A 14944-nucleotide genomic window follows, 5' to 3' on the forward strand; every position below is an offset into this window, starting at 1 on the left:
CCAATCTACATTAAAGGTGTTACAGATGTATGTGTATAGTCTGCCAGGGTGTTGAGTGAAGAGCACGCTGAAGGCTGTCAAACTCATCTTCTTTCTCCAGAGTGCTGAGGCATAAAGGAAGTTTTGCCACATTAAAGCCAGCATCACACTAGCAGATTTTTCTAGCAATTTTCAGGTGTAAACTTCATTTACATAATCGCTGGCCATTAGGTGAGATTTGGATCATGCATCATTAGCGTCTGCCAGCAGGAGGTTGTTAACCCCTTGACCGTCAAGACTCCCTGCTAAGTAAATGATTCCAGCACCTGGAAAAGCACATAAAAATTGTTTTAAATAATTGTTCTGTTGCCGAGGTGGGCCCTTGTGTTTTCGTCAAGTGAGCATCTTCTTTTACTGAAGAACTGAAAAGATGTCATGCGGATCTAAATATTTTTTATCAGCAATCGCACTCAGTCACATATCATCGCAAATGCAGAGTTTAATCCATAGTGATTCTGTCACCACGCTTTTTTTCCAGGGGTTCTCCTACACTAAAATGACTAATGAAATCAGAATGTGGAGGCACTACAGTCTGTTTGTACAGAAAGTAATTTATTTAATTCACTGAAAGCTGCATATGGACATATGGACACCTTCACGACAAGCCTCGAAGGGATAAATACTAGTGCTGTCAGTCGATTACATTTTTTATCACGATTAATTGCATTATTTTCTGTAGTGAATCACGATTAACCACATATTTTGAAAGTGCTGAAATTTGACACTATATACTGTATACTTCTTTTCCTGTCAAAATTCATTTATTTCCATCTTAGGAAAGAAAACAAAACAATATATAACAATATAATGCTTTATTAACATTTTCTGAAAAAAGTATAAAGATAGAAATGCACTAAAAAAATCACCAATTCAAGTAACAATAAAAGTTTCCCAAAGTCTAACTGAGAGGCTGACTAATTGAAATAACTAGTCTTCTCATAAGTTGCATTTTCATTGCAATGGGCATTAAATCTCTTAAACTCTCATCCTCCACAACACTGACGTGCACAGAACGGGGGCAGCAGGGGCAGCAGGGGCACCTGCCACCTTGAAGGGGGTACTCTGAAGGAAACATGGCATCACTGTATGAATGTACCCTTCGTTAACAGTCTTGTGGAAGGGCCCTCTGAGAAAAGATTCATTTTCTCACTTTCGTTTTGAACGAGCTTTCGAGTGGCGTCCCCTCCCGCAGCAGTGCCCTTCAAGAAAGAATAATACTCGATTGCTACCGCATTTCCGACATCATGTACCAATAGTGTAGAAGATTTGTTAATTATAATGGGAGCGGTAATCACTTTCAGTGATATAAATTCAATTAGTCTTAAATAGAATATTGACACAAACTGAAGGAGCTGTCTGGTTTAGCCAAAGCCTCTTTGGTTTTGTTGAAACTAATAAGTCATTAGACTAATCCACTGGCATAGAATTGGGGGAGACAGTCGTTTATTACTGGATGAGGATTTAAAAAATACTTTTATAGATAATGCTGAGGTGGATTTTCATTCACAGGTATGAATCCTTGCAATTGTAATTTTTCATTAAAAATATCTATTCAGTGTAAAATGTCTCCAAATGGATATAAAGCATTCTTAGATTTAAATGTGGATGAATGGAGGATTTGGTGTTCAGTGCATCAAGCGTCCCCTGTAGGAATAAAACTCACAAGACAGTCAGTGGCTGACAACATGCAATTTCGGTCTGTAGGTTTGTAACCCACACAAAACTTTCGTACGAATTTAGAAAACATAAAATACATCACATGAGTCATATGTGGAGTCAGTGGAGGTTAAAGGTGTCCATAGAAATTTTCAGTTGTTTTTCATGGTGAGGAAAGCAGACAGGCATTTCAGACGAGCAGGTAAGAAGTGTCATTTTATGAAAGGGTAATTTTTTTTTTTTTTAACATTAACCCCAATGCTTTTTCTGAATGTTTGATATGATAGTGTATAAATATTTAAGAGTATCCATTGAATTAGGGATGACGTGATTATACAGTTTTACTATTATCCGCGATTAAAAATATCAAGGTTAATTTAACCATAAGAATTTAGAATCCACAGTTAAAAAACATAAAATGCTTTATTTACACGTGGCAAATTATTATAATGTATAAATATATAATATAAAAGAGTTTTTCGTAAGATTTTGTAAGCCTAAATGGGAAAACTCTGTGTGGGTACCGGAGCTGTTGCTATGTTTACGGACGGTGGCCGCGTGGTGATTTAATGGCCAGGTGACGTGAACTGAACATGAACTTTCAATTCACGTGAAACTGAAGTTTAAACACACGAATTCCAAAATATAACAGAGGAATTCGATCTAACAGACTCATATCCATCGAAAAAAGCAACTTAAATCGGCTGTTTGGCAGCATTTAAATGACTGACTGAAGACGACGGATATAAATTATGCAGACATTAGTCATACTGTAGAAATATACACATCCTACAAATTGGACAGGATGCTCCACTAGTTGTCCAACAACAAGCTAGAAAGTTTGATATTTTTAGCTGTGTTGATTTTAAAGTGATGAATTAAAGATACCACTTTTTGTAATGTTTAAGCATGCTGACAGCACTATCAGCGAGTAAACTTTAAATTGCCTGCTGTAAGCAATGTTCCCGTTATTATTCATAGTCCACAGGTTTATTTGTAAGGTGTTGTGGATAGTATTTAGAGTCCTTAAACGATTCCTTATGTTGGGGTGTCTGACAGAACAACGTATTGCATTAATAAACTGATGCAGAAGAAAAAACATTTAAATGCCGTGAACTACATGTCGCACACCCAAAATAATCTTACATTTACATACTTTTGAAGCACTTTGTTTACACTTAAGCATATCACTGAGCTCGGGATGTGCATAAGCAGTGTTGTGCCCTAGATTGGAGTGTCTCTTATTACCTCCTTTGTGTGTGTGTGTTTATCAGTTTTCTTATTATAGGGCTTCCCTTCGCGTCCACATATCCACCAGAAATACGTCCACTTAGACATTTGGACAATTGTTATATTATATGCATTTTTTGCATCAGTGCTGTTGCATAATAAGAAAATGTGCATATAATTGTAAAATCGGTTAACTGCGATTTTTTTCATAGACGGTAATCTAACAGTCACAAACTCACACCACGGCATCCCTACATTGAATATATATATATATATATATATATATATATGAACTTATGAACTTAAGTGACATCCCATTCTTAATCCATAGGGTTTAATATGACGTCGGCTCACCCTTGCAGCTATAACAGCTTCAACTCTTCTGGGAAGGCTTTCCACAAGGTTTAGGAGTGTGTTTATGGGAATTTTTGACCATTCTTCCAGAAGCGCATTTGTGAGGTCAGACACTGATGTTGGACGAGAAGGCCTGGCTCGCAGTCTTCGCACTAATTCATCCCAATGGTGCTCTATCGGGTTGAGGTCAGGACTCTGTGCAGGCCAGTCAAGTTCTTCCACACCAAACTCGCTCATCCATGTCTTTATGGACCTTGCTTTGTGCACTGGTGTGCAGTCATGTTGGAACAGGAAGGGGCCATCCCCAAACTGTTCCCACAAAGTTGGGAGCATGGAATTGTCCAAAATCTCTTGGTATGCTGAAGCATTCAGAGTTCCTTTCACTGGAACTAAGGGGCCAAGCCCAGCTCCTGAAAAACAACCCCACACCATAATCCCCTCTCCACCAAACTTCACAGTTGGCACAATGCAGTCAGACAAGTACCGTTCTCCTGGCAACTGCCAAACCCAGACTCGTCCATCAGATTGCCAGATGGAGAAGCGTGATTCGTCACTCCAGAGAACGCGTCTCCACTGCTCTAGAGTCCAGTGGCGGCGTGCTTTACACCACTGCATCCGACGCTTTGCATTGCACTTGGTGATGTATGGCTTGGATGCAGCTGCTCGGCCATGGAAACCCATTCCATGAAGCCCTCTACGCACTGTTCTTGAGCTAATCTGAAGGCCACGTGAACTTTGGAGGTCTGTAGCGATTGACTCTGCAGAAAGTTGGTGACCTCTGCGCACTATGCACCTCAGCATCTGCTGACCCCACTCTGTCATTTTACGTGCCCTACCACTTCGTGGCTGAGTTGCTGTCATTCCCAATTGCTTCCACTTTGTTATAATACCACTGACAGTTGACTGTGGAATATTTAGTAGTGAGGAAATTTCACGACTGGACTGGCACAGGTGGCATCCTATCACAGTACCACGCTGGAATTCACTGAGCTCCTGAGAGCGGCCCATTCTTTCACAAATGTTTGTAGAAGCAGTCTGCATGCCTAGGTGCTTCATTTTATACACCTGTGGCCATGGAAGTGATTGGAACACCTGAATTATTATTTGGATGGGTGAGCGAATACTTTTGGCAATATAGTGTATATATATATATATATATGTGTGTGTGTGTGTGTGTGTGTGTGTGTGTGTGTGGATTAATTTTAACTGTTATTATGCATTGTGTTGGAATGAAACATTACGCCCCCCTCCCAGGACATCAATGCCAGCATCAAGATCTGCTTTGAAATGCACATGAAAAGTGCTTGCAGACAAAAACTTCTTATTCTGCGTTTTGGTAATAGCTAAGACTAGACATGCTTCTGTGGTAATTAAAATGCACCTTAGGCTGAAAAATTCTTGATTTCTATCACAAGTCCCATCTGGGCTTGTTTTGTACATGAAATAGTGTTAAAAACTCCTTTCTCCATTTTATCACTGACACGAAAGCACTGCTGTGTGTGTGTGTGAAGTGTGCGTCAGTGTAATGACTCCGGGCATACATATTACAAATGTTCTGCCCTTCCATCAAGTGTTTATGCTGTATTAACATTAAAAGCTTTAATCGCTGATGCATGTGGACAGATGATTTTCTTTATTTTATACTTTGTTTATATGATATTATGCTTGTAATTAATTGGAATCAGCTATGAGGTCATATTCATATATGCACATTCATGTATTCATTCATCTATACAATCATGTCATCAATGTACTTAATAATACAAAAAAATTGATGCAGGGATATTAAGTATTTCTTTTAATATTCAATGTTCAGTGACAATGTTTTGTTACTCACGATACCTACCTAAGGGCTAGAATTAGTTAAGGTTATTATAAAAACTGTTGACAGCTCTAATAAATACACAGTCAAACACATTCACAAGGTAAAGTTACTCCATTATTCACATTCGAAATCACTCCTTTTACAACTGTTATGTTCATGCGGTACTCCTGTTGTTCTTTCAGCGAGCTCCACGTGACAAGGAATCAGAGAGAGAGAGAGAATCGGGGGGAGTTGTTATGTCTGTCACCCCTCCACCATTTTTAATCGGCAAAAGTGTCATACCTCCATCTGAAGAGAGCGAGATCTCAGCAAAACAGTCAGCAAGTGGGACACCCTCAGCCAAAATCAAGTTGTTTGGAGCCAACAAATCTTCTGTAGTAAAAGTTGTTTACCAAACCAGATAATACTTTAAAATATTTAAAGGGATCCACGTGACTCGTGATATGCTTCACTACACCACTAAACGCCAGCGCCAACCGTCCCTTTGACCTCCACATAAATAGTGTTGCACATAGTGTCATGGAATGATGATTTTAGGAGTTTGCTTGGCAAAAAGCCATAGGTGTGCACAGTAAACACTGAAAACATGTATTTGCACTTAGAACAGTAAAAAGCCTGAAAATCACTATGATACATTAATTGCAGAAAGTACTATAGCTGGCTCATTTAACATCTCGGCAAAAAGACAAAGGTACAAGACTGTGTACTTACCGTCTTTCATGAGGGCACGGACTAAAATCCCACGAAGCATTGCAAATGTCATTAAATAAAAAAACGATGGGAATATATAAAACTATTGATTTTAGGTTGTTGATTATATGTACAGTATATAAACAATATATTTTTATATATATATTCCAATATGTACAAATAGATAAGTAGTTAAGGGTGAAGGGAGACCGAATCATTAACATAATTCACAGTGCATTATGGGAGTGAGCGGTCGCTCCAAGGCACATTTTGCAGGCTTCATTGAATGCATTTCTCTGATTGGTGAAGCTTTTTCTGTTGGACCATGGGTAATGTAGTTGTTTACCATGAATTCTGCTATATCCAACATTATTTTTAAACAATGAAGTTGAAATAACGCAGACGGATGGCATCAACGGAAGCATATAACATCAATGAACAACCTTGAAGTTCAATGTAGGTCTGTCTTTAAAGGTTTACAAGTTATCATTGAAAATCAATATGCCTATGGGATAAATTAATGGGATTTTTACTTCCGGAACCAGACTGCTGCACTGTATTTAAATTAAAGGCATTGTGGGATTCTCAGAAACAATAAGATAAATATTAATAAATAAAAATAAATGAGACATGAAATATTTAAAATATTTCTTGTTGCTTTGTGCTCACAAAAACATAATAAGTGAGACAAAACAAAAGCACGTGTGATGGAAGTGCAACGCTGATGCTTCACTCCATACATAGAGCTCAATGTATTCGACGATGCTGATGCGAGTCATGTGGACATTTGACAACACAGCAAGATATACATTTTGGAAGGTTAGACAAGAAAAAAGACAGTGGAAAATTGCACCGTGGAGCCTGAAGCAGAGTTTGGGAAATCTGAGCAGTGTTGGTTTATGGAGGGGTATCTACTCTTTATGTGGTCATTATGGCTTCCTCTACAGTTTTAACAGGCATGCATAATGGAAGCTGACACCTATAGGCAGAACTGCTGAACACCTGTCTCAGGTTACACACATATCCGGGGGCAACCTTATGAAGTGGGGCATTTTACACAAAGAGAAGGATGAATTCTATATCCTTGACCTTCACCTTACATTATGCTCACCATTCCTCCAAACAGTTTCCATGAAACACAAGACTGAATTATGGTCACTTTGCTCATCTACTTGGATTCTGATGAACATGAACTTCTGACATGTTCTTTCAGCTGAAGAGTCATGAATGTTCTGCCAATAAAAGATAAAGTGAGCTCAGTTTCCACAACAGTCTGGTCTGGACATGTTTCACTGGACCAAACCCCAGATGCAGAGGAACAGCAGCTGTCTATGTGTGCTCATGAGTTTATATGTTTACCAGTCAGAAAAGAGAGAGCATGCCACATCAGCCACAACATTAAATCCACCTTCTTAATATTGTGTAGGTCCCCCTTGTGCCACCAAAACAGCCCCAACCCGCATCTCAGAATCGCATTCTGAGATTATATTCTTCTCACCACAATTGCACAGAGTGGTTATCTGAGTTACTGTAGATATACATTATCATCTCAGAATGCTATTCTGAGATGCGGGTTGGCGCTGTTTTGATGGCACAAGGGGGACCTACACAATATTAAGAAGGTGGATTTAATGTTGCGGCTGATCAGTGTATGTACAATATATGCTTACATTTATGCATTTGGCAGATGCTTTTATCCAAGACTTACTGTTACAGTACCCTTATTACAGGGACAATCCCCCTAGAGCAACCTGGAGTTAAGTGCCTTGCTCAAGGACACAATGGTCATGGCTGTGGGGATTGAACCAACAACCTTTGGCTTAGCAGTTCAGTGCTTTTGTCCACTACACCACATGAACGTTCATGTTCATTATACACATGTTCAGTGTAATGAACGTATATATACACTACCGGTCAAAAGTTTTGAAACACTTACTCATTCTTTATTATATTTTTTTCTTCACATTTTAGAATAATAGTAAAGCCATCAAAACTATGGAATAACATAAATGGAACTATTGGAATTATGTCTAGACTAAACAAAATCCAAAATAAATCAAAACTGTGTTATATTTTAGCATCTTCAAAGTAGTCACCCTTTGCCTAGACTTTGCAGACATGTACTCAGGGTTGGGAGGGTTACTTTTGAAATGTATTCCACTACAGATTACAGATTACATGTTGTAAAATGTCATTTGTAACGTATTCCATTAGATTACTCAAGGTCAGTAACGTATTCTAAATACTTTGGATTACTTCTTCAGCACTGATTGATTTTTTCACTTGTTTTGACTATAAAAACTCTGCCAGTACAGTAAGACAAAATACACATGTTAAAAATACATTCTCTGAAAAACCTAAATATTTTATGCAGTGTTGTTTCTAAAACAAGATAAATCAAGTTGGTCTTGTTTTAAGGATTTTTAGATATTTTTACAGGAAAACAATTCAAGAATTATTATCAAGAATACGATTTTTGCCCTAATATCAAAGGTCTTACTAGAAAAAAGAAATTATGATCCAACGTGAATTTTCTTGATAAAAAACATATGATCGTGCCTGGTAACATGTGCATGTAAAATGGCTAGAAATAGCATTTTAGCTTAGCATAAAGCTGACAATTTACACAAGGTTTATTTCTATTTCTTCTGCTCCAAACTTCAAACTTACTTCTCTGTCTGCTCGTATGAATGTAACACATCATAAGAAAGTGTTTCACCGCTGTTCAAATGCACTTTGGATCGCATCATTTATATGTATAAATGTTTTCCATCTGAAAGGACTAAATATTAAATGAAACAAATGACAATAAAATGTAATCTCTTCAGTAATCAAAATACCTTTTGAATGTAACTGTATTCTAATTACAAATGATTTAAATTGTAACTGTAGTGGAATATAGTTACTTATATTTTGTATTTTAAATACGTAATCCCATTACATGTATTCCGTTACTCCCCAACCCTGCATGTACTCTTGACATTTTCTCAACCAACTTCTTAAGTTATCACCCTGGGATGCTTTTTAAACAGTATTGAAAGAGTTCCCATCTATGTTGGGCACTTATTGGTTGCTTTTCTTTATTATTTGGTCCAAGTCATCAATTTCAAAAACCTTTTTTTATTATTATTAAATTTTAATTTTATAATGAAATAAATTAATATGGTGGCACAATTATATTTTTGTCTACAAAACTAATTTCAAACATTTAAGCATACGCCTTCAGATCAAATGATTTTTAAGATCATGAGAAACATTTCAGTCAAGTGTTTCAAAACTTTTGACAGGTAGTGTATATCATATGTGTGCTTGTTTTTGTCTTGTATGATTCTGAGTTTAGTTTGTCTCAAAGGCTTGAGCTAATATGTATTTATGACCTGAAATTTATGCTACATTCCAAATTACAATGTAAATAATATTAATTTTGTACATAATGCATTCCAATTTTCATACGGTGGGAAAATCACAAAGATCCAATTATGCACAACAGAAATCATTCAAGATGAATTAAAGTATTAAAGCTCAGGGCGGGAACAGAGAATGCATGTTGCAAAGCTGCTTCGAGCACATGACATAAATCAGACACAATAGGAACCAGTTACTACTTAGATGAGCACATAGAAACTGCATGACAAATACCTCGGAAACAAATAACAAGGAGACAAGCAGAAAGAGCAAATGTTGTTGTGGCAATACAGAGGGGTGGAAGAGGTTTGAATTAATATAATCTGGAGTATTCCTTTTGTCCATAAGTATATCCTTCACAAAATTGCCAATAATGGGCATATGATGCACAGATGATTCTAGTTTCAGTCCAGAGAGAAATTCAGTGAACTGAATACAAAAATGAATGTGATGTTAACTCTCCACAGGTCATTGAAAGGCAGAGCATTGATTGATCTATCTCTTTGCCCTGTTATCATACTTTTGAATATGAGCTACAGGAACAGGGTTTTTTTTTTTTTTTCATTCCCTTTATTCTTGGTCCAACCTATGTTTTTCTCGTTTTGGCTTAAACTGTAGGCACAGAACATACAGGGAGGCCGCAGAATGCCTCAGTGAGTCCAGAAAGATCTCAGTACTTTATAATCCTTTAGCTTCTTCCCTAATGACTGACCTTAAGCCTTAGAGTTGTGGGAGATATTGTAAAACAGTAGGGCAGCCTGGAAACATTAGTCCTTGTTAGCAAAAAGAGTGATTATGGATTAAAGTAATTTGTTATTTGCAGAGACTTTATTGAAAATAAAAGACCATAAAAATAACATCTGCAGCTTTGTTGCAGTGTTTGATCTAAAACATAAACTGTGATGTGAAATTGTTTTGGTTACATTGTCTTGCAGTAACAAACTGAGATCAGACTCCTTGATTAGCTGAATCCTGGGTAAAACATCCACCAAACTTGGCATAGACGATGACTTTTCGTACTGATCTGAATTATGGTTTTCACACAGCAGACAATTAAAAATCCCATTGATTTACACTGACAGTGTTCAAACATTATCTATCTATCTATCTATCTATCTATCTATCTACAGTGGTGTGAAAAAGTGTTTGCCCCCTTCCACAAAATGCAGTTTTTAAATGAAGGTTGTTATTATTAAGGGAAAACAAAATCCAAACCTACATGGCCCTGTGTGAAAAAGTGATTGCCCCCTAAACCTAATAATTGGTTGGGCCACCCTTAGCAGCAACAACTGCAATCAAGCGTTTGTGATAACTTGCAATGAGTCTTTTACAGCGCTGTGGAAGAATTTTGGCCCACTCATCTTTGCAGAATTGTTGTAATTCAGCCACATTGGAGGGTTTTCGTGCATGAACTGCCTTTTTAAGGTCATGCCACAGCATCTCAATAGGATTCAGGTCAGGACTTTGACTAGGCCACTCCAAAGTCTTCATTTTGTTTTTCTTCAGCCATTCAGAGGTGGACTTGCTGGTGTGTTTTGGATCATTGTCCTGCTGCAGAACCCAAGTTCGCTTCAGCTTGAGGTCACGAACAGATGGCCGGACATTCTCCTTCAGGATTTTTTGGTAGACTGCAGAATTCATGGTTCCATTTATCACAGCAGTTCCTGAAGCAGCAAAACAGCCCCAGACCATCACATTACCACCACCATATTTTACTGTTGGCATGATGTTCTTTTTCTGAAATGCGGTGTTACTTTTACGCCAGATGTAATGGGACACACACCTTCCAAAAAGTTCAACTTTTGTCTCATCAGTCCACAGAGTATTTTCCCAAAAGTCTTGGGGATCATCAAGATGTTTTCTGGCAAAAATGAGACGAGCCTTAATGTTCTTTTTGCTCAGCAGTGGTTTTCGTCTTGGAACTCTGCCATGCAGGCCATTTTTGCCCAGTCTCTTTCTTATGGTGGAGTCATGAACACTGACCTTAACTGAGGCAAGTGAGGCCTGCAGTTCTTTGGATGTTGTTGTGGGGTCTTTTGTGACCTCTTGGATGAGTCGTCGCTGCGCTCTTGGGGTAATTTTGGTCGGCCGGCCACTCCTGGGAAGGTTCACCACTGTTCCATGTTTTCGCCATTTGTGGACAATGGCTCTCACTGTGGTTCTCTGGAGTCCCAAAGCTTTAGAAATGGCTTTATAACCTTTTCCAGACTGATAGACTGATAGATAGACTGATTCTCATTTGTTCCTGAATTTTTTTGGATTTCGGCATGATGTCTAGCTTTTGAAGATCTTTTGGTCTACTTCACTTTGTCAGGCAGGTCCTATTTAAGTGATTTCTTGATTGAGAACAGGTTTGGCAGTAATCAGGCCTGGGTGTAGCTAGAGAAATTGAACTCAGGTGTGATAAACCACAGTTAAGTTATGTTTTAACAGGTGGGGCAAACACTTTTTCACACAGGGCCATGTAGGTTTGGATTTTGTTTTCCCTTAATAATAACAACCTTCATTTAAAAACTGCATTTTGTGTTTACTTGTGTTATCTTTGACTAATATTTAAACTTGTTTGATGATCTGAAACATTTAAGTGTGACAAACATGCAAAAAAATAAGAAATCAGGAAGGGGGCAAACACTTTTTCACACCACTGTATCTATCTGTCTGTCTGTCTGTCTGTCTGTCTATCTATCGAAAGACTTTGCAATGGCAACAGTTTATCTTGACAAAGTTTACCTATCTAGTTATTTTTGCAATTCAATGTTGGTGACGCTACAATGGTGTGGAATTTACACAATTCAGCTTTAAGTTAGCAGAATTCCTACACAGAATTCAGTACACGCCTGGTTCATGCATATACTTGCATGGTACAGCATAAAGATCTCTCACTTTCTGGAAATGAAGCTCATTGGAGAAATCATTTATGTGTATTGTAAATGTTTTAATAGGTAGCATACCAATACTGAAACAAAATTCTAACTGAAAAAAAAAAAATCAATAAAACTCAAAATCTCCATATGCCTCTTTATGAAAAAACATCATACAGGCACTCGTGGACTTTTTGTGCTGAATGACATAATAGCATCACAGATTCTAGGGTCCAATAAGTTGGCGGTCCCGAAAAAACATCCCGTGGTTATACGATGTGAGAAATAATTCGGCAAGCACACTTGCAGGCTGCCATAAATCATTCAACCAAATCTAATTCCTGCACACAGATGGAATTATTCTTCAAGTACCACATCTAAAAGCAATACATTAAATGAAGTCATATTCCTCTGTGTATATGCTTGTGTGTGGCAAGCTTGTTTTTCCAGATTGGATGGATCTACTTTAAATGCTTGGGGGAACATAGAATAGAATGCAAAACAAGCACACAACACAAGACTACAGTTTTTTTTTTTTACAACAAACACAGCAACTGATGGTTTGCTTTAAGAATGTGAATTAAAACTGTCTGTGTATTTTGTTTAGAGAAAAACATACAGATTTATGGATAATGTTTCATGTTTGTAGATATATATTCAAAGGATATTCCAACATGTGCAGTTGCAGTGATGGATAGAGCAATTAACAATGTCCAAAGATTTTAACAGCTTGTTATTTTTATCATTTCTGAACATTTCTGCCACTCAACATTAAGTAAATGTATGTGAGTAAATGATAAAGATTACTTTAAATTGGATTTAACTTTATTGTCATTGTGCAGAGTGTGAAATACTGAGTCAATGAAATACAGATAGCATCCAACCAAAAGTGAAAATAAGGCAGCCTGTTGGATATAAATAGCAGTATAGTGCAGATGATCATTCTAGTGCTAAAAACTTGTGGTACAGAATAATAAAAATGTGCAAAGCCATAAATGAAAACAATATCTAATTAGTTATAGGGGAGTCCAGGGCAATTACAGGGCAAGTTGTTACACTATATGGGTTAAGTTGTTACAATGGAGCCTGCCATTAAACCAGTGGCATTGGTTTCATGTAAACATTGGAGGGGGAAACGTTCTCCCGTCACCCACCACCAAAACAAAAATTGTGCCTCTCTTTAAATGTATACCTGTATTAAACAGCCTATTAAAAAGGAAAAGGAAACAAACAAAACAAAACGATTAATAAAAAAAAAAAACTAAAATTTAAAAGGTTACATACGAAAATGTGACAACATGCCCTGAGCTGACTTTCATGTAAAAAATATCCTTGTCCTAAGAACACATTTAAAACTTTTAGTAAAAATCTGCCTTCAAAATATAGTTGACCCTTGCCTGAATTTTTGTGTGTGGTTTGATTATGTTCGCTTGTTTACCCAAGAGAGCTATAACAAAAATATAATGATAGTGAAAATTTGCTTTGGAGTGTATTATTCACAAAACAATTTTTTTCAAATTATTTGATTACTGAATAAAGTCACTACATGACAAAATATCACAAGAAAAACCAAAGCAGTCAACTAAAATCAGCAATAAAAGCTCAAAAGCAAACAAATTCTTTCAAGCTTAACTCTGTGGCCTGAGCTTCCCCTTGTTTGTGACTGAACAATTTGAGCTGGTAATCTCCATAGTGATCCCAAAGACTATTCTCTGAGCATTTGGCTCCACTTTCATCAGATTTATATTGAGGGTCATACATCTTTACCACCACCTTTTAGAAGAAAAAGAAACCTGAGAAGTTTGAACAGAAGCCAGTTGTCCTAATGTCTACTCAACTACATTCACAAAGAATGCACAGACACAGTTTGGAAAAGAATGCCTTCCAAAACCTCCCAATAAAAATCATCTGTGAATGATTTGCATGGTAGTGAAGAGAGAGCACTTTTTTCCTCAATCCCCTCATGTTAAGATGCATAGAACTCTGTACAATGTTTTAACAAGGAGAAACAAATATTTGTTAGGTTTGTAAACCCATAGCAGCACACAAAAACATTCTTTTGCTTCCCCCCCATTCCTCTGATGAAGGAGACTGATGAAATCATGCTGTAAAGAAAAGCAGGTGATGGACATCTGCAGCCCTGGAGGGCTCCAAAACCAATTTGGCAATTTAAATGCAAAGACTTGACACATATTTGGTGTTGTCCAGCATTCAAAACAACAGGTCTCGAATACAAAAGAAGTACTATGATTTTCTAAAAAGTCTAACAGGACCGAAACCAATCACAATCTATTTGCCTGCTGAAAAATATCTGTTTAAAATTAGAGCAAAGATGATTACATTTGTAATTTGTGCCATCCAAATGGATTCTAATCTCTCAGCTGTGTCATTCCAGAATTCAGACTTCACATTTCATGTGTAAATTCCAAACTTTGAGCAAAAAATAAATAATAAATCAAATTAAATTTGTAGCATGCGAGGACATCAGCTCTATAGAGAATAAGTGATAACACGAAGACAGCTGGATGACAACAACAACAGCTGATATTTATCACACTGCTTTACTAAATCAATGTGAGAAGTTCTCCACCAAGAAGGCTTTCAGGCACATGTCTGCAAATCCTCTTGAGCTGGCCTCTCTCTGTACCCTTATTCTCTTGCTTACAATCACCAAGAGATACAGAGCTCACATTGTTACTAACCACCCCTCCTACAGCCCTCCCTCGCTCTCCTACTTTTTATAGTGGCATGTTATTAAACTCCAGAGACCATCTGGTAAAATAAACAACCAAATAAAAGGGGAGATGAAACAGATCTGGTGCCTCCTCCAACCCTGCTGCTGCTGCCGCTTAGCCATGAAAATACAAAGCGTGTCAATTTCCCA

The sequence above is a fragment of the Myxocyprinus asiaticus genome, chromosome 22 (genome assembly GCF_019703515.2).
Source record: "Myxocyprinus asiaticus isolate MX2 ecotype Aquarium Trade chromosome 22, UBuf_Myxa_2, whole genome shotgun sequence".
Lineage (NCBI taxonomy): Eukaryota > Metazoa > Chordata > Actinopteri > Cypriniformes > Catostomidae > Myxocyprinus > Myxocyprinus asiaticus.